Source organism: Oryctolagus cuniculus, chromosome 2, assembly GCF_964237555.1.
Source record: "Oryctolagus cuniculus chromosome 2, mOryCun1.1, whole genome shotgun sequence".
Taxonomy (NCBI): Eukaryota; Metazoa; Chordata; class Mammalia; order Lagomorpha; family Leporidae; genus Oryctolagus; species Oryctolagus cuniculus.
In genome coordinates, this window is record NC_091433.1 from 26,979,805 (window position 1) to 27,003,092 (window position 23,288).

At 35.9% G+C, this 23,288-nt stretch overlaps 1 pseudogene; it reads left to right on the forward strand.

The window, feature by feature from the left end:
- The first annotated feature begins 2,057 nt into the window (after nucleotides 1-2,057).
- LOC100348295 (proteasome subunit beta type-1 pseudogene) lies at nucleotides 2,058-15,098 on the forward strand (annotated as a pseudogene).
- Nucleotides 15,099-23,288: the final 8,190 nt, after the last annotated feature.

A 23,288-nucleotide genomic window follows, 5' to 3' on the forward strand; every position in this document is an offset into this window, starting at 1 on the left:
TATCCAGTCTTCTGTTGAAGGACATTTAGGTTGATTCCATTTCTTAGCTATTGTGAATTGAACTGCAATAAACATTGAGTTGCAAACAGCTCTTTTATTTGCCAATTTATTTTCATTTGGGTAAATTCCAAGGAGTAGGATGTCTGGGTCATGTGGTAGGGCTATATTCAGGTTTCTGAGGAATCTCCAAACTGTCTTCCATAGTGGCTTTACCAGTTTGCATTCCCACCAAGAGTGGGTTATTGTCCCTTTTTCTCCACATCCTCTCCAGCATCTGTTGTTGGTGCTGGGAAAACTTGATTTCCACATGCTGAAGCATGAAGCAAGACCCCTACCTTACACCTTACACAAAAATCCACTCAGCATGGATTAAAGATCTAAATCTATGACCCAGCATCATCAAATTATTCGAGAACAACAGAGAAACCCTGCAAGATATAGGCACAAGCAAAGATTTCTTGGAAACGACCCCAGAGGCACAGGAAGTCAAAACCAAAATTAAGAAGTATCTGTACTGCAAAAGAAATAGTCAGGAAAGTGAAGAGGCAACTGACAGAATGGGAAAAAATATTTGTAAATTATGCAACCGATAAAGGTTTATTAACAAGAATCTACAAAGAGATCAAGAAACTCCACAATAACAAAACAAACAACCCATTTAAGAGATGGGCCAAGGATCTAAACAGACATTTTTCAAAAGAGGAAATCCAAATAGCCAACAGACACATGAAAAAATGTTCAGGATCACTAGCCATCAGGGAAATGCCAAGCAAAACCACAATGAGGTTTCACCTCACCCTGGTTAGAATAGTTTACATACAGAAATCAACTAACAACTGATTATTTTCTTTTAACAGTTTAAATTTATCATTATATTCTTATTTGGTTTCTAAGATTTCTCCTTTGTAGTTCTGATAACCTTATGCAGATTTCCATGTATTTTGTACCATTGTTTTCCTATTGCTGCTTCCAGGATACCTTCATTGTCTTTATCATTTGACTATGAAATTATGACATGTTTTGGCAAAGCTCTGTTTGGGTTCACCTTGTTTTGAGATATATGTGCCACCTGGATATGGATTTTAAAATTTTGGAAATTTTGAGGCATAAACCAAATAATCTCTCTGCCTTTTTCTTTCTTTTTATATTCTCCTTTAGGAAATATTGTAATATGTAATTTGTTCATTTGCTGGTGTCTTGTATGTCCTGTAGGACTTCCTCAAACTGTTTTCTCTGATTATATAATTTAAAAATCTGCCTTCAAGCTCACAGTTTGTACTGCTTGATCAAATGTACTGCTGTAGATTTATATTGTATTTCATTTCATACAGAATATTTTTCATCTCCAGGATTTCTATTTGTTTCTTTTTATATAATTTATATCTCTTGGTTGAACTCATTTGTTCACATATTGCATTTCTGATATTACAGGAGAGTACTTTATGTATATGCTCTTACATTCTATAAACTGTTTCAAAGTAATTATTTTGAATTCATTTTCATACAATTCATAGGTTTCCAATTGTTTGAAGACAGGAGTTGGAGAATTATAACTTTAGTGGTGTCAGGTTTCCAAGCTTTTACACAACTCTTAGAGTTTTTCATTATTTTAGGCATATTTGATGGGGTAGTCACCTTTCTCAAGCCTTAAAGGTTGACAACCATGAAAAAAAATCCATCTGCAGGTAGGTGGAATATTGGTGGTATGTTAAGTGTGGTGGCTCTGATTTCAAGGAATTCTCTGTGCAGTTCCATCAGCTGAGATCATTATCAGTGATGATTGCAGAAACTTTAGAGTCCAAGGCTGCAATCATAGTGGCACCAATGGCAGTATGGGCTTTTGTAATTCACCATGCAGTATTGTCAGAGCACATTGGGTTCTTCCTGTTTTTCCTTTTCTCCACAGGTGGTCTTTCTTTGTACTGGATCAAATATACCGTGCAAAAACCACAGTGGCATATTCTAGGACTTAGGCACTCAAGTTGTCAACATAGCACAGGTTATAGACTCAGGAACTGTCAAAAACAGTTGTAACATTCAAGTTCTAATAAATGGGCATGCATAGTACAGGCTCCATGCAGTTGACTGCACTGACAGGGATTTCTGATGAAGCAGCAACTCAGTACGTAAGGGCAGGAATCAGCACAGAATCAACTTGCTTCCTTAGAGTGGCACAGCCCTGTGGTATCTCATGCTACAGAGAGTGGGGCAGTGAGATCTCAGGGTTGGCCTTACGGTTGGAGGAGTTTTAAAGCAGCTCAGCACTGAGGAGTGGGGTGAAGTAGAGATGATTAAATAGGGCACTAATTCTTGGGGCTTTGTACAATGGTGATTCTGACCCCCCAGGATGTCAGGTCCCAGGCAGAATGTGAAGTGGCAGTAAGCCCCCAGGAATGGCAAGAGTCCGTAATGTCTTAGGATGGGCATGCCTTCCATAGCATCATGACGGCTTCAGCAATGACAAGGCACAAACTGCAAGAGCTCAGAGGAATATAGCCCGGGGGTCGATGCGGCTATGTAGAAGCTCAGCCCTTCCTGACATAGCTGAAACATAGGCTCTTGGAAGTGGGACACAACACAGTGGTAATTTCAGTCTGGGAGGTGGGCTTCAGACCCCAGAAATGGTGGGATAATGAGTGACCCAGGATTCTAGTGACAAGGGATAGCCGTGACGCAGCTCAGGGAGACAGAGCAGCTCTGTGATAGTTTGGCCCTTGGAGTGGGATACAGAGGCAATTTGGGTTAGGAATAGAGGTGTTTTTATTATTTCCTATGCAATCATCTTCACTTTCCATGGCCCACACTGTTTCTTTTATTTCTTTTTTTTTGTTTGTTTCTTTTATTTCTTTGCTATACTCTAGAGCTCTCCCTCAGTCGTATTCACCAGCATATAGTTATTTATGATTGATTGGAACCTACTAGTCTTTCATCTTGCTGACATCCACTGGTCATTTCTTAATGGTAGTTTCTCAGGTCATTTTAACTGATACAATAAGACTTTCAGATTAATACATGCAACAAAACAAACATATCAAAAACATTTTCAATATTAAATCGTATTCTAGAATAAAAATGAAATTTTCTAATCTGTCAGTATAATACTTTTTAAATTGTGGGATTGAAAATTTTCCTTTTGTTCTTTAATAATAAGCTGAATGTAGAAGATAATTCATGTCATATTAATAGATTGATGACCTTCATTATGGGTCTTCCATGTGGCTAGTAGGGGCCAAAGGACTTGGACCATTTTCTGCTGCTTTTCCAGGCTCATTAGCAGGGAGTTATCTCGGAAGTGCAGGAGCCAGGACTTGAACTGGCACCCTGATGGGATGTCAGCTCTGCAGGTGCCAGCTTAACTCATTACACCACAACACTGGTCCCTAGGTAGATATTTTTAAAAGTATATTTACTGGCCGGCGCCGCGGCTCACCAGGCTAATCCTCCGCCTAGCGGCGCAGGCACACCGGGTTCTAGTCCCCGTCGGGGCGCCGGATTCTGTCCCGGTTGCCCCTCTTCCAGACCAGCTCTCTGCTGTGGCCAGGGAGTGCAGTGGAGGATTGCCCAAGTGCTTGGGCCCTGCACCCATAAGGGAGACCAGGAGAAGCACCTGGCTTCTGCCTTCGGATCAGCGTGGTGCGCCGGCCGCAGCGCACCAGCCGTGGCGGCCATTGGAGGGTGAACCAACGGCAAAGGAAGACCTTTCTCTCTGTCTCTCTCTCTCACTATCCACTCTGCCTGTCAAAAAAAAAAAAAAGTATATTTACTGCCTGTAAACAGGATAAGAAATTTAAAGATTACTTCCTAAAATTATAATTTATTATTTAACTAAATAATTTATTATGCTCTAAATTCTATAAAATTGGTTACATATTTAGCTTGTCATATAACACATAATTTTCTAGGAAATAAAAGTCTTCCAATTGCATTTTTGAGCAGGACATCTAATGTTTGCTTTTATTTGAGACGTATAGTTACAGACAGACAATGGGAGAGACAGAGAGAAAGGTCTTTATCTTTGGTTCACTCCCCAAATGGCCATCACCGCTGGAGCTGGACTGAAATTAAAGCCAGGAGCTTCTTCCAGGTCTCCCACACAAGAGCAGGGGCCAAGGACTTGGGCCATTTTCTACAACTATTCCAGGCCATAGTAGAGAGCTATATTTTTCTACATGATAATTTCCTGCCTTTCGTGCCCTTCTTGCCAAATTCTAGCCAATGAACTATAAGTGGAAGATGATAAGATTTCCACAAAAATTTTCTATATCTACTTCTTAAAGTTTTTATTTTCTTCTTGATGGCTGGAATGTCAAGTACATCCACTGTAATCCCAAGGTTAAACAGAAAATCTCTGTAATGAAGGAAGCTTAACTAATCCATGCATATTTTAAATTTTTAATTGAAAGTTATTAGTGAGAAGTATTTGAAAATCTCCTTCAAAATATTGGATATTCAATAAATACTATATCGCCAGGCATTTGATTATGAATGGTATGGTGACAATGGTATTAGACAACCATAATAGGGTAGAACACAATACAATACAATAATATAATCTATAATATATCATTAGTATGTATGCATATATCAATTATATATGATATATATATATATTTATATATATTCTTTCCTAAAGAAGTGAGTCTTTACTCCCTGTTCCTTTGTGTGTGTGTGTGTGTGTGTGTGTATAATGATCTGGGTTTAATTGATTAGTTATGAGGAGCTTTTTGTCTCCCTGTGTAGTTAAGAAAGTTCTTCATGGTTTAGCTAAAATTATGTAAACCTAAAACCCAAAGAAACATAGCTTCTCTATCACCGCTTTCTGTCTGAGTTTCTTCTAGGAAATCACTTTGCACATCATATTTTAAACTTAATTTTAAGGAATGGTTCTTTTATCTGTCATTGCTATGGTTTATCATAGGGCATATAACAAAAGTTGCAGAGGCACAAATGTTGACTTCTAAAACCATCTGGACCAGAAACACAACATTTAATTTATACAATTAAGCATTTATATTTCTCATTCTTTTCAGGTATTAAATATCATAACCAAAACTGAATGTAACCCAACAGCACTACAAAATAAACTCAATTGCTTATAAAATGAAACACGTGAGATTTTTGTTTTGCTTATAAAGAAAGCAATACATTATAGATTTCAAATACATGTTGATTGGAAGATGTGAGTCTTTACTCCCTATTCCTTTTCAAGGCCCTTTTTTAATGGGCCTTTTTTAACTTGAAAAGTACAATCAAGGCTACATTTGGAAAATGACTTAAGAGTGACAAAACTGCAAATCTTATCTATTTTATATGTAACCAATCATCACAACAATACATGTAAAATTTGATGTGTTGAATCTAACTAGCAGTTCATGGTATGGTAATAGTCATTTTAATTTTGCTGTTTAATCAGATGTTTATAGGAATATAGTCATGTAATGTTTTTATTGTTTAAAGGGATATGTAATTTCTCCTCATTTTTACTCATTCCATGATCTGCAGTTAAGCATATTTGATAGTTAGTGCTGTAATTCCTTTCTATTGTATGGATTACATTATATGCTTTAGGCACAAAGCAAAAGAAATAATGGAGTTTTCAAATAGTTATGCTTCTTGTCTCCAATGAATGTAAGATAATTGCATTAAGAAAAAGAAACAAAATGTTGTGCTTTTAACAACAGGAAATGGTTATCATTGTCCAACAAAGAATAAAATAAACTATGTAGATTAAAGCTTTCCCTTGATCCAACATAAATCATGCACAACTAACACATTTATACTAAATGTCTTTGAAAATGGATAATGGATTCCTTGTTTGAATGAAGAATCAAAAACAGCTTAAACTGTATTTGCTTAACAAAAAATAATCTTTTGTTGAGAACACAATTTGTTCTCAACTTCTTGAGGCAGTCAAATGTTATAACTTTGAAATAAATCTAAGAAAAATAATCAGACACAGGTAAACCATGCTTGAATTAGGTAGTGACACATAGACCTGTACACATGTTTATTCTACGTGAAAACATAACAAGGGTTCTAGAAGGAAAGATGTTTTACATGATTTTTGCCAAACACTTAATTTATTTAGGACTTTTGTTATTTTTTGAGTTAATTCATTTGAGACACAGACAGAGTAATTCAGGCAGAGAGAGAGGGAAGAGAGAGAGAAAATTCCTGCTGGTCCATTCCTCAAATGTGTGCAATAGCCAGCAGGACTGAAGTTGTGAGCTGGCAATTCAATCCAGGTCACTCACGTGGGTGACAGAAACCCAGCTACTTGAGCCATTACAGCTTCTTCATAGGGTTTTCATTAGCAAGAATTTGGAGTCAAGAGCAGAACCAGGACTCAATCCCAGGCATTCTGACATAGGTTGCAGGCATATTAAATACTACACCAAATGCCTCACCTCATATGTCAAATCATTGTTTAGTTACATGACCACAAGTAATCTAATCACTTTAATCTGCAGTTTTACATCAACGCGTTAGGAATTTTTCTTTAAATTTACTTTGCATTTGATCAATGACCATATATTGGATTATTCTATGGAGAGATCTTACCATAATTAGAGGTTCATAGTTGTAGCATTTTTAATTAATTATTATCAGAACTCACATAGTTAACAACTGCAGGAGAAAGACTGAAAGAAAAATAAATATCAAGGGGGAACTCATTTGGCTCAGCAGTAAGATGCCTGCTGGCATCCCAGAGGAGTGCCTGGTTTTGAGTATTGACTCTGCTTCCAATTCCAGCTTCATGCTAATGTGCACTCTGAGAGGTAGCAGGTGAAGGGTCCTTGACACCCACATGGGAGACAGATTGAGGTTCCGGGATCTTGGCCGAATGCAGGCACAACTCTGGCTGCTGCAGGCATCTGAGGAGGTCCAGTGGGTTGAAGATCTCTTTCTGTCTGTCTCTGTCTCTCTGCCTTTCAAATAAATGTTAAATACACACACACACAAGCACACAGGCACACACACACACATAAAGAGGTCTGAAGCACAATGTTGATGATGATATTTCTGAAGAAAACAGCGCTTAAATAATGAACTTTTTATTCTAAAATTTTCTTGTTTTTGGTGTCCATGTACTGTTATAACAAGAAAAGACCAATAATTTTGTCTAAATAGAAATGTCAAGATTTTTTTTTAATCTAATGTGGATGAACTATGAAGAAGCAAAATCCATTTCATTCAATTACAATCGCCTATTGATACATAGTGTCAGTATGAAAAACAAATGTATGTGTACATTATTTATGCTTTTTACAATAAAATATTATATTTGCATGCATATCTGTATGTTATTTATTTAAACATAAAGCATGCCATTTTTGCATATATGTATGCTTATGTATATGTGTGGGTATGTATTAACAATTTAAGATAAAATGTCTGCAATAATTGGAAATTATCCAGAGAGCTTTGATTATAGACAGAACAAGGAAGCACATTGTCCTTTTTTTATTATTTATTTATTTTTTGACAGGCAGAGTGGACAGTGAGAGAGAGAGACAGAGAGAAAGGTCTTCCTTTACCGTTGGTTCACCCTCCAATGACCGCTGCGGCCGGCACACTGCGGCCAGCGCACCGCGCTGATCCGAAGCCAGGACACAGGTGCTTATCCTGGTCTCCCATGCGGGTGCAGGGCCCAAGGACCTGAGCCATCCTCCACTGCACTCCCAGGCCACAGCAGAGAGCTGGACTGGAAGAGAAGCAACTGGGACAGAATCCGGCGCCCAGACCGGGACTAGAACCCAGTGTGCCTGTGCCGTAGGCGGAGGATTAGCCTATTGAGCCGCGGCGCCAGCCCCATTGTCTTTTTTTAAAAAATATTTATGTATTTATTTGAAAAAGTTGCAGAATGGCAGAGGCAGAAGCAGAGAAAGAGAGAGAGAGAGAGAGAGTGAGAGAGAGAGAGAAAGAGACAGAGGACTTCCACCTGCTAGCTCACTCCCCAGATGGCTGCAATAGCCGGAGCTGTGTCAATCCAAAGGCAGGAGCCAAGAGCTTCTTTGAAGTCTGCCACACGAGTGCAGGACTTGGGCCCTCTTCCACTGCTTTCCCAGGCCATAGGAGAGAGCTAGATTGGAAGTAGAGCAGCTGGGACTTGAACCGGTGCCCATATGGGATGCTGGCACGGCTTTACCCGCTATGCCACAGAGCCAGGCCCTGCATTGCCTTTTATAATATAAGTTGGGTACTGTAACTGAAGCTATGAATCCTCATATCCTACTACTTCTGACCACAGCGTTTATACTAGAACTTCATTTATTTTTATACTTTCAAAGATTCAAGAAAGATGAAAACATAATACAAGATTTTCAGAAATTCAAGATTCTTAAAACAAATGCATCATTAGATTGGGAAATTTGGTGTCAACAATCTGACAAATATCTCATATTTTATAAAACTTTGCAAAAAGTAAATGCATCCCTTATTTTTTAGTTGATTAGTCTTCATCCTTTTACGTCATTCCCACACTACGGCTAAATTCATGGGCTTTATTTCCAAAGATAAATGTGTATGCTTTTTAGGAATTTCTTATAATGCAGAACTTTAATTTAAACCCTGTTCCTCTGTTAGACTGTGCCAGGATATACCAGACCTATCTCAAGCTTTGACAGGTATCTTTCCACTCTTTGTGACTTTATGAACAGTTATTAGAAATTAAAAATGAAATTGCAATAGGAAAGCCCTGATACACTCAATATTCTATCTAGAATTCAAGAAAAAATATTCTTTTTGTGATTCTGAGATTGATATAAACAATAATTAAAGAAGCAGAACTTGTGGCACAGCAGGTAAAGCTACTGCTTGCAAAGCTGGCATACTATGTATGTACTGGTTTGTGTCCTGGTTGTTCCACTTCCAATCCAGATCCCTGCTAGTGGCCTGGGAAAGGCAGTGGAGCATGTCCAAACATTTTGGATCCATAGCACCAATGTGAGAGACCCAAGAGCTCCGAGATCCTGGCTTCAATTGCCCAGCATTGGCTGTTGCAATTATCTGGGGAGTGAACCAGTGAAAAGAAAATATCTCTGTGTCTATCCCTCTCTCCTTGTAATTCTTTCAAAATAAATAAATAAATCTTTAAAACACAGTTATATAAAATATATGTGTATTATATATTAACACATGTATTAGCTATGCTAAAATTACCAATACAAATTTCCTGACCTAGTAGTGAATTTTTCTAAGAATCCTGAATTTCTGAAAGTCATCATGAATCATTGAAAGTGGGATATATATATGTGTATATATATATATGTATATATATGTATATATATGCATATCTGGGACTGGGGTTGTACAGAGCCCGGATTCAGGAATGCAATCTAGGTCTTCTATGTGGGAGGCAGGAACACAATTCTTGTGCCATCACCTCTAACTCTCATTATCTGTATTGGTGGGAAGCTGGAGTCTGAAACCAGAGATAAGGGTTAAATCCATGTACTCTAATGTTGGACACGATCATTTTACCTATAATCGTAAATTCTCATTCCTCCATCCAGGATTTTGTGTTATTCTAATGCTTTGGGGGAAGCTCACTGAGCTGTAATATTGTCTGGAAGTTGTGTGCAGATTTAATAAGGATAATTAGCAATGCTGCTAACATCTAAGGAACTTAAACCATCTGTCTGTTACCAAGAGCTTTGATATGCTGCTGTCATTGCATTAGAAGGGCATACTAGGAAAGACTGACTCAATGAAATCAGACATTTTACAGTGTGTCTGCTTTATTGTGGTTGTTACAACCAATAATAGTCATATTTATTCAGTGGATGAGATGTGCATTATGTGAGCACTCTTGCAGCAAATAATGATGTACATAGTTAAATATTCTCCCTCAAAATATAAGATAAAAATACTAATGGGCAGGTACTTTTGACTGAATTATAAATTCTGGATTATTTGAACATAAAATGTTTTATTAAAATTGAAGAATAAAGTACTTTTAAACATTTGTTGTTATTTGACAAAATTTATCCCAAATGAAAAATGAAATTAAAATTGTATTATATTTTGTACCTATCATGTAAATGTTAGACTTTTCTAGATCCTTAGAACATGTAGTGAAGAAAAAGAGTTATCAATATTTGTATAGTGTGTATTCTAATGGGACAGAATAATCGATAAATATAATTAGCATGTAAAATTTTTAGCATATTAGAAGTTGATGTTTGTTATGGTTATAGGAATGGAAAGGAGAAAGATATCAGAAAGTGGAGGAACATGATTTCCTCTGGAGTTGGTATACAGGATGTGATAAACAATTGAGTGGGCAAAGAGAGTCTCATCGACATTTGCATGAGTAGATGCATTAGGCGAAGCAGTTAGCTGTGCAGATATCCAGAAAAGCATCCTAGGAAAGGAAAGCAACCAGTGCAAATGTGCTAAAGCTCAAGAATATTTCACATTTTCAAGGAGGATGAAAGAAGCCAGGAGATTTGGACGGGAACTTGGGATGTGGTGCTGGATGAGATCAAGAGATCTCGGGGAATCAGATCATACAAGAACCTTTAATTAACTTTGGCTCTTACCCTGACTGATTTACATTTTAATCATTTCAGAAACTACATGTATTTTATGTAAAAAGTATGTGTTTAACAAATATATTTTTAAAGATTTATTTGTTTATTTATTTGTAAGTCAGAGTTACACAGAGAAAGGAGAGGCAGAGAGAGAGAGAGAGAGAGAGGTCTTCCATCCGATGGTTCATTCTCCAATTGGCCACAAGGGCCTGAGCTGCACCAATCTGAAGCCAGGAGCCAGGAGCTTCTTTGGTTCTCCCAGGCAGGTGCAGAGGACCAAGGACTTGGGCCATGCTTTCCCAGGCCATAGCCCAGAGCTGGATGGGAATTGGAGCAGCCGGGTCTTGAACCAGGGCCCATATGGGATGCCAGAGCTTTAGGCCAGGGGTTTAATCCACTGTGCCACAGCGCCAGCCCCTAACAAACATGTTTTCTTTTTTTTTTTTTTTTAAGATTTATTTTATTTATTTGAAAGACAGAGTTACAGAGAGATAGAGACAGAGAGAGGTCTTTCACCTGCTGGTTCATTCCCCAGACGGCCACCATGGCCGGAGCTGTGCCTATCTGAAGCCAGGAGCCAGGAGCTTCTTCCAGGTCTCCCACGTGTGTGCAAGGGCCCGAGGACTTGGGCCATCGTCTACTGTTATCCCAGGCCATAGCAGAGAGCTGGATCGGAAGAGGAGCAGCCAGGACTAGAATCAGCGCCCATGTGGGATGCTGGAGCTTCAGGCCAGGGCTTTAACCTGCTGTGCCACAGCGCCGGCCCCCTAACAAAACATATTTTCACGGAATGAGTATAGAGTAGATAAACACAGATTGACAAAATAATACAGTTTATGATAGTTATGTAATAAAATAATTTAGTTTTCTAAAAATGTAAATGATAGCAAAGCTAGCATCAACTTGGAGATCCATCAGTATATATATGAAGTGAAAATTTCAAGTGATTTTAGAAAAGATAAAATTGAATAATTTACTAATTCTTTCTAAAAGGGTCTCATTTGGCAGGATCGAAAAGCAGATGGCTCATCGAAACTGACAGAAGCTTATTAAGATCTGAAAAGAGTGTTTCTCTCGATTGGTTTTGTGGTGCCAGCATGGTTTAATCCTTAAGAGAAGAGTAATTTGTTGTACAGGATGGGGTATCACTAACGATATGGAATAAACCGATTTACTTTTAAATAAAATATGCATGTATTTAAAACAATTATTTAAAACATTTAATATTAAAGAGAATATAACTACTGCAAAATGTAATACCCTGCCCAAAGAGTGAATTGTTGGACTGAAACCCCCATGAAATCCCTTTCCCCAATGAAATTGTATTAATTGCGTTGGGGCCACTAGAAACTGAGTTAGAAGCTAATTATTTGATCAGACTTTTACTTTTGAAGAAATCATTCGTAACATTCAGAAATACATACTGGCTCTAACCTACAAATGATTGATTTATGCATTATGTATTTTCTAACTGAAATCCACTGCACGATAGCATAGCAAACTCAGTGTCTCAGATTTTATTGGGCGTAAAATCCTTCCATCTTCTCTTTTCTCTACGAAAAAAAAAATTAATAATATAGTTCCTGTGACAAAATTTGCAGGAACCGCTGACTAAATGGAGATTGTATATTCAGGAACATGTTAAATGCAGTATAAAGGAATGCATTCATGAAATACTTAAACAGATGGCTGCAGGCTCTGAGGATCATGTTCTGTCTTCTAACATTGCGGCTGACATACTGTAGCAGATGCAATGGACAGAAACGTTAGTTAATAGAAACAAGTAACAAAATGACTAAAAATAATACTTTAGTAAACTATTGGATAACAACTTATCAATGGAAAGACCACTTTGTTACTAGTTTGGTTAAAGATGTACCCCAAATAATTATTTAAAAAACAAAGTAGTGACTCATTGACACATTGGCGATAGTTACACATTTACAGAGACAAGCTGAGGGAAGCAGGGGTGCTGCAATATGGCAACAGGAGTTGGAGGAATTGCTGCTTCTGGTACACAAAGATAATTTTGATTATGTGAATTTTTTTAATTAATTAATTTTTTTTGACAGGCAGAGTGAACAGTGAGAGAGAGAGACAGAGAGAAAGGTCTTCCTTTTCCGTTGGTTCACCCCCCAATGGCCTCTGCGGTCGGCGACCCCTCCAATGAAAGTTTAAAAACAAATGTAAAAAGTACACAACGGGCTTCTCTTTTGTGGTTCCTGTAAATGAAACCAAGACAGAGAGCTTAAAGTCCACATGTTGCTTGTTTGTACATTCTTCTTCAGTTTGGAGCTCACACTTAGATAAGTGATCAAAGAATGTCTACACAGAGTCTCTAGTACAGGAAGGACACAATGCTATATATAATATCAATTGTTCCTTTCCTGTCCCTTTTTATTCCCAGAAAAAAAATAGATTAAAAGAAAATGGGGCTGCACAGGTAAAAATAATGTTACATAAAATGTTATATAAAGTAAGTGGATATTGGATGAGACATGAAGAGCTGACTTGCATTAGAGAAATGTGTAACAAAAGCCTTTATAATTGTCAAATTAAAGGTTACCATTTATGAGGTATTATATAAAAGTGTTAGAAAGATGTTCGGAAAATACCTTGCCTATGATATAATATGGTTTCACACAAAATTTACCAAATCATCTTTCTACTAAATCTATTTCTCTTTTTTTTCACTAATAGGTGATAAATTGTCATTTGTGAGAAACAAGGGATAAAATATGGAAGAAATTGAACAGATTGGATCCAAAGAGGGTAGTACGCGTGATTATTCAATGAATATGGTCACACTGAATCACTAAACATTTGAGCATCTAGGGCATAAACATTTTATGGGCTGATAATTTTTAGACGACAGCTGATGTAGAAAAACTAAATGATGATATATAAGATTTTGTAAGGCCTTTTGTGATGTTTTAAGAGCCTCGACTCAAAATATAGCGTTTAAGATACAGCAGTGCAATTCTATTAGTGAGCTTCTACTTAGCACAGAGACGCATGGCTGAAATGCATGATAGATCCCTGTTATTTATTCACCTTTTCTGGTGTTTGTTTTGATTCTTTAATATAAATTTTGCATGCACAGTGCTATGCATGTTTGTGATTTAAAAAGAAAAATAAATGTGAGAATTTCCAGGAGGAAACAAAATATTATCTAGCATGTCTCTAAAGAGCTCCCGGCACTTTTCCATGGTTGTTTGCTGCCCTTCCTGCTCTGTTCAATGCTTTTTCATTAACACCCACCACACACTGCACAGGCAGCCATCTGTGTCCCTGTCTTTAAGAAGTTTTATCCTACAAGTCTTTCCTCATGACACTGCTGTCTATTACATAAATCACAGAGACACTCAAACCCTTGGAATGGAATCAGAAACCCACAAAGCTGACTGCTGTCAGGACTCATAAGGAGTGCAATTAATAAATTTATTATTAAGGAATGAAGCTGTTTTCACTCCAAAAACTCATTCAAAATCAGTGTTATGGAGAGTGAATATTAAAGTAACTAAGCTAACGGTGTTTTTGCATTGTCTGTTCACCCATTTGAGAGTACATTTTCTGCCTCAACTCTGCTTCTGTCATATCTGCTAGTGTCACACACACACACACACACACACATTCATTCATTCATTCATTCAATCAGCAAAAGATCCATTTAGTGCCAATTTATTTGAGTCAAGAAAAGAAAAAAGCATGTCACCATGGAGTTTCTGTTCCACAATTTAAAATCCATTTTGTAGTTGAATCTACAAATGTAATCACATTTGTAAAATTTTAAAGGAAAGATATGATTATGAGATAAATGAAGATAAAAATCCTAAAAATGAGGAACAGGGTTTGGGACAGCAGGACCCCGGTACAGCTGTGGCAGCCATGGACACGGTCCAGGCAGAGACCTGGGAGTGGACACCCACAGTGTCCTGGGCCATTGCAGCTGGCTTCACGCCTTAAGCCTCAAGGATGTACCGTATTGGCACTTGCTATAGCAGATTTCTCCGCTGTTGTTTCTGATTCTCGACTATTGAGCGAAGGATTTTCAGTTCACACGAGGGACAGCCCTGGATGTTACACGTTAACAGATAGAGCAGTCATCAGATGCAGCGGTTTTCACGGAGACTGTAGGAACTTGAGAAAGATTTTTGAAGCCAGACTAAAGCTTTCCAATCAGGAGGTCATGGCCACAGGAGCAATTACTGAACTGCTGTCTACACTCTACTCAAGACACTTCTTTCCATACTGTTTACAACATCCTCCGCAGACTGGAGGAAGAAGGGACGGGAGTAGTGCACAGCTTTGACTCAGAGGAATCCTACCCGTGGGACTTCTTCAAGGCAGGAGGCTCTCCAGCGCCATCTGCAACGCCTGGGAGACAACCAGGTTGGCACATCCTGCTGACCTTACAGAGCGGTAAGGCTGGTAACAGGTGTCTCAATTCCAGCACCAGAGAGGAACCTCAATACCGCGGACTCACTCGGGATTTGCATTGTAACCAAAGAGGGCATCAGGAGGAAAATGTCCCCTGCGGAGGGCAGATGGGCCTGCTTTTAGCACAACACTGTGAGTCCTGTATCCAGGACTTCTGGATGAGTTTGTATTGTTAAAAGGAGACCTGAAATTTCAAAAAAAAAAAAAATAGTTACAAACAACAAAACTGACAGTCACCATTACTGGAAATAAACTGACAATCAAATATCAGCTATAGCAAGGTTTGATAAACTTTCACTTGTTGAAATAATCTGCTTAAATTTTAAAAAGAGTGAAGGAGAATGCAACATACCGTGAAATAATACAATATCCCATCTATTTTTATTTATGAATTTGTGAATACAAGTATTATTTAGTTTAGTTTGAAATAATATTTATGATGCATGGAGAATGATCTGTAAATAATACTGAAAGAACTTGGTTTAAGTTTTAAATTTAAAATCATTCTTAAAAATGCTCAATTGACCATCTGGTCTTATAAAGATAAATGTATTAAATGCAGGAATTTATTTCACACAACTCTATAATCTGATTTCATCAGAAATTGCCATACAAATTGAAAACAAGACAGGCTTGGTTAAGCTTCTTTGTGTTCAACAATAATGGATACTACCATAAAAAATGAATATAAGAAAAAATCAGGGTATTTATTATATACATTATTATTCATAATGAGGTTTATCTTGAATTATGGAATTTGCATTTTAAGTAGTGTAAACTAGAATGAAATATATTTGGGCAAATGTATACCTATGAATAGTCAACAAAACACCCCATAGTTTGAAAAATATTATTATTTTGAACAATTTAATTAGTATTATTGAAATATAAGTATGCTAATAGATATCATTTGTCATCAAATCTGAAGCTTTCATTTCCCATGCTTCATTAAATACACATAACTCTTCATAGTTATTATTATCACCATTTCATGGATGAGAAAACTGAGAATAACAGCATTTAGAAAACCATTTTGTGATTACATGGCTAATAAAAGCCAGACAACATACAAAAGTGAGATTTAAAACTTCAGGACAGTACTCTTTCTGATACAAATTCTATTATATTCCAGATACTTGGCTGATTTTTATTTAGTAACTTATTTGTTTTCATGTGATTAAAACTTAAAACTTCATAAAAAGGAAGCTGGATTGAATTCATTTAACCATAAACTCAGTAAGAACTAAAAGGGACATGCATGTAATGTACATGTTATTACGTTAATGGGTAAAACTATACTTCCCTTGGGGGGACAATGACCAGATTAATTTGTCAAGATTTAAATTCTAAATTTTAAAAATGGCTTTGGTAAAATGTAAATGAGTGATCAAAATTTTAGGTCAAGAAACCTTAATAAAATATCAAGAAACTGAAAGAAAAAATGAGATACACAAGTATAATATGATTTAGATAAATATAAAATAAATAAAATATTTACATATCATAAATATATCATATAGTATGTATGTATTTCAAAAATAAATTGAAGTGGCTGGCATTGTGGTGTAGCAGGTTAAGCTATAGTCTATGATTCCCTTATCCATATTGGTGCCAGTTCAAGTCCCAGTTGCTCCACTTCCAATCCAGCTCCCAGCTAATGCACCTGGGAAAATAGTGGAAGGTGGTCCAAGTACTTCATCCCATACACCTACATGAGATACTTAGATGAAGCTACTGGCTCTTGGCTTCTGCTTGGCCCAGCCCTAACCTTTGTGGGCATTTGGGGAGTGAACTGCAACTCTGCTTTTCAAAGAAATAAATAAATATTTTAATAAAATGAAAACTCATAAAGATTACACATCTTGAGATATAGGACATCAGCCCTCATGATAAAAGGCCTCTTTCCTCTTTTGATTAAAAGATTTATTTATTTCTTTTTTGGAATGTCATAGCATCCAAGCGAGTGAAGGAGTTACGGAGAGAGAGAGAGAGAGAGAGAGAGAGAGAGAGGACAGAGTCTTCCATTCACTGGTTCACTCTCCAAATGGCCACAACAGCCAGGACTTGGGTAAGCCTAAACCAGGAACTTGTTCTGAGTCTCCCACAGGACTGGCAGGCATCAAAGCCATTGGGTCATCATTTTCTGCCTCCCCAGGCACACTAGCAGGAAGCTGGATCAGAAGAGCAGCAACCAGAACTTGAATCAGTAAGTGGTGGCTTAACCTGCTCTGTCACAGCACTGGCTCCCAAAGACTTCTTTAAAAAAAAAAAAAAAAAAAAAAAAAAAAAAAAAAAAACAAAAAAAAAACAATTCCCTTCTCCAAATTTGTTAATAGTCATTGCTATATAATGCACAATTTTATAAACATACCACACTTCATTGGACTGTTAAGAACACAGCTGCTATAATCACCCATATACATATTCTAGTACAACAATTCATTTCATTATATGGTATATTTCTAGGAGCACAACAGAGGTTACAAGAATCTTCAAGTTTTTGAATATTCCCAAATTCACCAAAAATTCTGATATCAATATGTATTCCCTCTATGGACACTGTCACTCTCTCTATTGGCCTATATGGTGGATATGTGGTAGCATTTCATAGATGATGTTTGCTTCCAGTTCCTAGTAAAAATAGACAGTTTCATCTATGAAAGAGCTTTTGTATTAACCTGTCAGTGAATTATATATACAAATCTTTTGACCTTTTAGATTGCATGATTATTGTGCGTTTGTGCATGTGTGTGTGTGTATGTGTGTATTTTACTGTAAGAGATATTTATGTTTTCTAAATGAACTTTAGGGTTATGTACTTGATTTTTGTATGTGTTTTCTATTTCAAATTTTCTGCACTTATATTTATAGCTTGCGTTGGTTTTCTCAATGATTCCTAAATTCAGCTCTCTGTTGATTCTTTTATAATTTTTTTGCTGAGGCGCAATTTTTACTTTCCAATTTTCTGTTAATATTTCTGCACCTTACATTCATTTGTCTAAACTAATCATAATCTGTTTTATAATGTGTGTCAGAACCTTTAAATATTTTAATTCTGTGTTTCTACCAGATTTTGCTAACAGTGCCTCTTTCCTTCTGTGTTTGTTCCCTTTGGCTAGATTCAAGACATTGAAACTCTGTTTCCTTGGTAGGAAAGATTATGATCTATAATAATGTCATTGTCCTCCTGATAGAATTTTTTCCTGTGCACCTGGGACCCCTAGTTGCACTCATATTTCATGTTAAGCACTTTATACTCTCTGACTACATAAAAAACAACCTAAGCTGTGTGGACTATTTTACCTTTTTATCTGGTTTTGCTTTTTTTTTTTTAATTTGCTTTCTACAAAAATCCTCAAATTTGATTGCTTCTGAATTTCTGAGTTTTGCTACTTAAAATATGGTCAGACAGGTGAGTATTTTTCAATGTGTCTCCAGGATGGACAAGTGCCTTCCTAACAAACGGTGTATAGTGCTTGCATCTCTAGTTTCTCATTGTTGTTTGTATCTTTTTCAAGTATTTCTCACTAATGTTTATAATCACATTGATTTTTTTTTAATTTTATAATCACATTGATTTTTTAAAAGCAATATTTATTTATTTTCATTTTATTTGAATGCCAAATATAGAGAGACACACAGGAAGGTATTTCCATCCACTGGTTCAATCCCCAAATATTGGCAATACCTCCAACTGGGCCAGACTGAAGCCAACAACACAAACAGGGTCTCCAACATAAATTGCGGGGACTCAACTACTTGGACTGCATATCAGAGTGTAAATTAAAATATGTTCGATATGTTTTCACCCCGCTGTGGCATTGCATCTCCTGTATCAGAAGTATCTTTCTCCTTTAATCAATTTGATAAATTCCTGTGCATCCTTTAACAGACAGCTCAAGAACTGCTTACCTTAAAATGTGTTCAGTCATGGATTGCTCTTTTCTCACTACTTAATCAGTATTTCTTTAAAAAAAGTTAGCTAACTGCAATTGTATTTGACTCCTCTCTGTGTGTATAATTATCACAGTTGTGCTGTTTTATATGTTTTACTAATGTTTAAGGCATATGTTGTTGTTTTTGTGTCTTTCTTGTGGTAAGTGAGATTCATGAGGTCTGACGAAGTGTAAGCTAGGCCTTACTCATGCCTTAGCACTTCGAATCAGTATCAATGCCATAGTTGTCCCATGGTCTCTGAAGCCCCAGTTAGTTATGTCTCTTTGTCCTTTGCTAGGATTTTCCATATTATAGACAGTCTCTTGTGATTTCAGAAACTATAACTCTTTATGCCTAGCATAAAAAACCCTTTCCCAAAGACCTTTGCATGGCTTTATATTTGATATAATCTATTCAAAGTTAACTTTCTCAAATAGGTCTTTTTTGATGACTTGGTTATACTTATGGCTATCATTTCATCTGTTTTATTTATTTAAAAATCATCATTATCTTAAAAACTGATATTTTAGTTGGCTTCTCTCTCTTACATGTCCCTTCTATTGAGGTGATTTTGTTAGGGTTGGGATTCACTTTGTCTCTGCTTTTGCTTTATTCTGTTTCATGAATTGTAATCAAATGGAAACAACGTAAAAAAGATTATTAAATGAATGAATTGTTTTACTCCTTTACTAGATTCTCAACTTCATGAGTAGGAGCACAGTGCCTATTAAGCCCTCTTACTTTATCTTCAATGATATTAGGCCATAGACATTTATTATATTATTGATGAGAAAATGCTAGAAATAAAGATTTAAAATGTTAGAAAAGTCATATAGGTTCAATATTATGAAACTTTCTAAAATTGATACTGTTCAAAAATTGAACATTGATTGCATTTTTATTATTTAAAATATCAGAATTTAATTTAAATGGAAATATCAGAATGGTAAAGTGATAGGAAATTATAGAACCAGATTATTCCTCAAAGTGAGAATTATATATGAATTTCTGCTAGAAGCAAAATTTTCAAAGGTCAAACATCTAAAGGTTTAGAAATGGAAGAGCAGTGTGAGCAGTGCTTCAATGTTCTTTCTTTAATATTTGGCAAATAGCTTCATTCATACTACAGCTTTCCAGTAAAGATAACTATGACTGCTTCAACGAAAATTTTTATAAAGTAAAATATATGTTGTTTTCAAATTAATAAAGGTTGGTGACACCAACATAAATTCAAAAGAAGATTGTACAAGTAAATGGAATATGTAATGATTCATTTTTATAGAGGCTTTACAAATTCTATATCATCCAAAACATCATAAAACAAAATAGAACACATAACAACTAAAACAGAGAGGAAAATATGTAATCTAAAAAGAGCATATGTTCATATGCTACACATATGCCAAGCACAGCTAGAAGTTTTAAGTAATAGCCAGAACAATAGGAAATATCTGAGTCTGTCTGATTCTGTTATGTAAGTCAAATCACAAACGGGAACTTAATCATTATTCTTTGTCCTCTGGATAAAATAGATTAAGTAGTGTTACACTTTCTCACACATCTGTTATGATTGTCTTGTCTTTTTCCTGCTGAGATGTATCATTTACTCAGTCATTTCTTCTACATAGCCACTTGACCCAACCATTCATTTCCGGTATTAGTCACTTTCCTGCCCTGACTTACTTTTGAACATCAAACATAATAATAAGTAATCACACATTATTCCACTGGAACAGGAATCATGTCAAAATGTGGAGACAGTCTACCCACTTGCACTGTGGCATTATGGAGAGAAGAGAGGACCTAGCTGAGTTCTTTGTTACTTCTAAAAATTCATGATTCACAATATATTCGTATTTGAATACTGATAGCACATTCTGGATTTTAGGGGAAACTGCAAGATCTCCTTATGGAGTGAAACTGAAATTTAGTCTCAACATACACTTTCAATTTTCTCTACTGTTTTTAAATATTTTTTTCACATTTACCCCTATCGTGGGACAAAGAGAAACTTAAGAGTTAAGGCAAGAAGCTAAGGGGCCGACACTGTGGCTCACTTGGTTAATCCTCTGCCTCCGGTGCCGGCATCCCATATGGGCGCCAGGTTCTAGTCCCAGTTGCTCCTCTTCCAATCCAGCTCTCTGCTGTGGCCTGGGAAGGCAGTGGAGGATGGCCCAAGTGGTTGGGCCCTGCACCTGCATGGGAGACCAGGAGGAAGCACCTGGCTCCTGGCTTCCATTGTGGCCATTTGGGGAGTGAACCAACGGAAGAAAACCTTTCATTTCTGTCTCTCTCTCTCTCACTGTCTGTAACTCTGTCAAATAAATAAATAAAAATCTTCTTTAAAAAAAAGATAAATTACATGTATCATTTCCCACTTAAAATTAATTTTCTAATGGTCCAACTTTTAGTTTTCTAAGGGTCTTCAGTTTATTTCTTTTACCTTGACTTCACTTAGAAATCAGAATATCTGGAATGTCAATCTCTTGGTTTTCCCTATCTTAATGTAAGAATTCACCTTATAGCTTTATCATTATATCTCCCATAGCGTTGTTTAAGTTCTTAAACCAATAAATCCTGCTCTGCTTCATCTCTTCAGTTTAGTTTATTTTGATTCCTAAATGAAGACATTATTCTCAATAATGCCACAGTCAGTATTCTATTTCATGGTTCCAAGTACTTGGAACTAAAATACAATAATAACATTAATTCTGTTAAGTCACTATATGTTAACTACTGCCATACATGACTTTAGAAAACATCATTCAAAAATATGCCATGCATTTACAACTTATTGGCATAAAGCCAATGGGCTTCTCCATGCTTGGAGTTTAAATTACCACTGAAAAATTAACCTAACTTATTACAAACTCATGTACCAGAGAACCAAGTAACATATTTACTCATGCTAGAAAGAGATAAAATGGGAAAAGGATGGAGAGTAATTAAGTATTGACTAGGTGAAAGAAATCACTGCTGTTACAAAGGGAACATTTGAATGAATGATTGTATTTATGCTTGGAATATTGTTTTACAATATGGTGCAGTCATTCCCTGAGGGCTTACAAATTCATTATACCTAGTTCTTGGAATTCATCATCTTATTTAACTCCCTAAATAATCCTCTCATTTAAAAACTATCATTGTTCCTATTTTACTGATGAGGATTTTGAGGCTTAAAAAGGTTAAATAACTTGTACTAAGTAACTGAGTTAATAAGAACTTGAGCCAAGATGTGGACATCATAGATTGAATACTTAAACATAGCTACTTTGCTAGACCTTTAAATATATTGTAGAATCATGTTTAAATATCTTTTCCACTCTGTAAGAGGAAAAGTAGATGTTCCTATTGTAATATCTTTGATTATGCCAAAAGTAACCCTAAAACACTATTTTTATAAAATAGTGATTTATATTCTTATAGTTGTATCTATGAACCACATTGAATCTTTATATTCATATCACATTAACATCAGAATTTATAATTGTGATGTAGTAATTATCATGTATTTGCTGTGATCCTGAGAATCTAATGTATTAATATGTTCCTTATTTTTAAGTGTCCAAATAAAAAATAATTGATATAAACAGTTGAAATAATAACTTAAAAATAAAAATATGTGACTACTCCAGACTATATAAATAATAAGTAGAAGGAAGACAACCATTCTTTATGATAGTAATAGTAAGACTGGTGGTACAAGTTTGAATATTGTATATCCATTCTAAGATATTTTAAGAATAGCAGTATCATATATTCATCCACACTGTCAACAATCAAATCCAAGGATTTTCTCTTGACTTTAGCATTAATGAAACTTTTTCCAGTTACACAGTTCATTTCGTAGCTCAGAAACAAAGCAACGATGCTATATTCACTATATAGCAGCACTTCTGTGTCACGTTTTTTACTACTTAGCATATTTTCCTTAATATATTTTTAAAAAATCTGAATTCATGGCAAACTTTTGTTTTCAAATTTCTCAACTGTAAGAAATATCATTGTAGGTAATCTCTCAATTACTTGTCATGATAGTGAAAATATGTTCTTGTATTTATGGCATATTATAGCTGGGACTTAAACAGAAAAATGCAGACATGTTTAGAAAACTGATCTTTAAAATGCTGCTAATAATCACAGAATATATATTTTGGTGAAATTAAATTAGTTGGCATAAGCAAGAGTTAAAGAATGTATAGTTCATGAAAAGCACTTCATTTGATTATGTAGTATTACTTTAGTAGATATTAAGCAAATGCATATAATATTTGGTATTTTAACAGCAAATATCAATTTATCATATTTTTATTTATTGACATTGATATTTAACATGTTCAAATGTACTTTGTCTACCAATAACCAGCTATTCTGTCT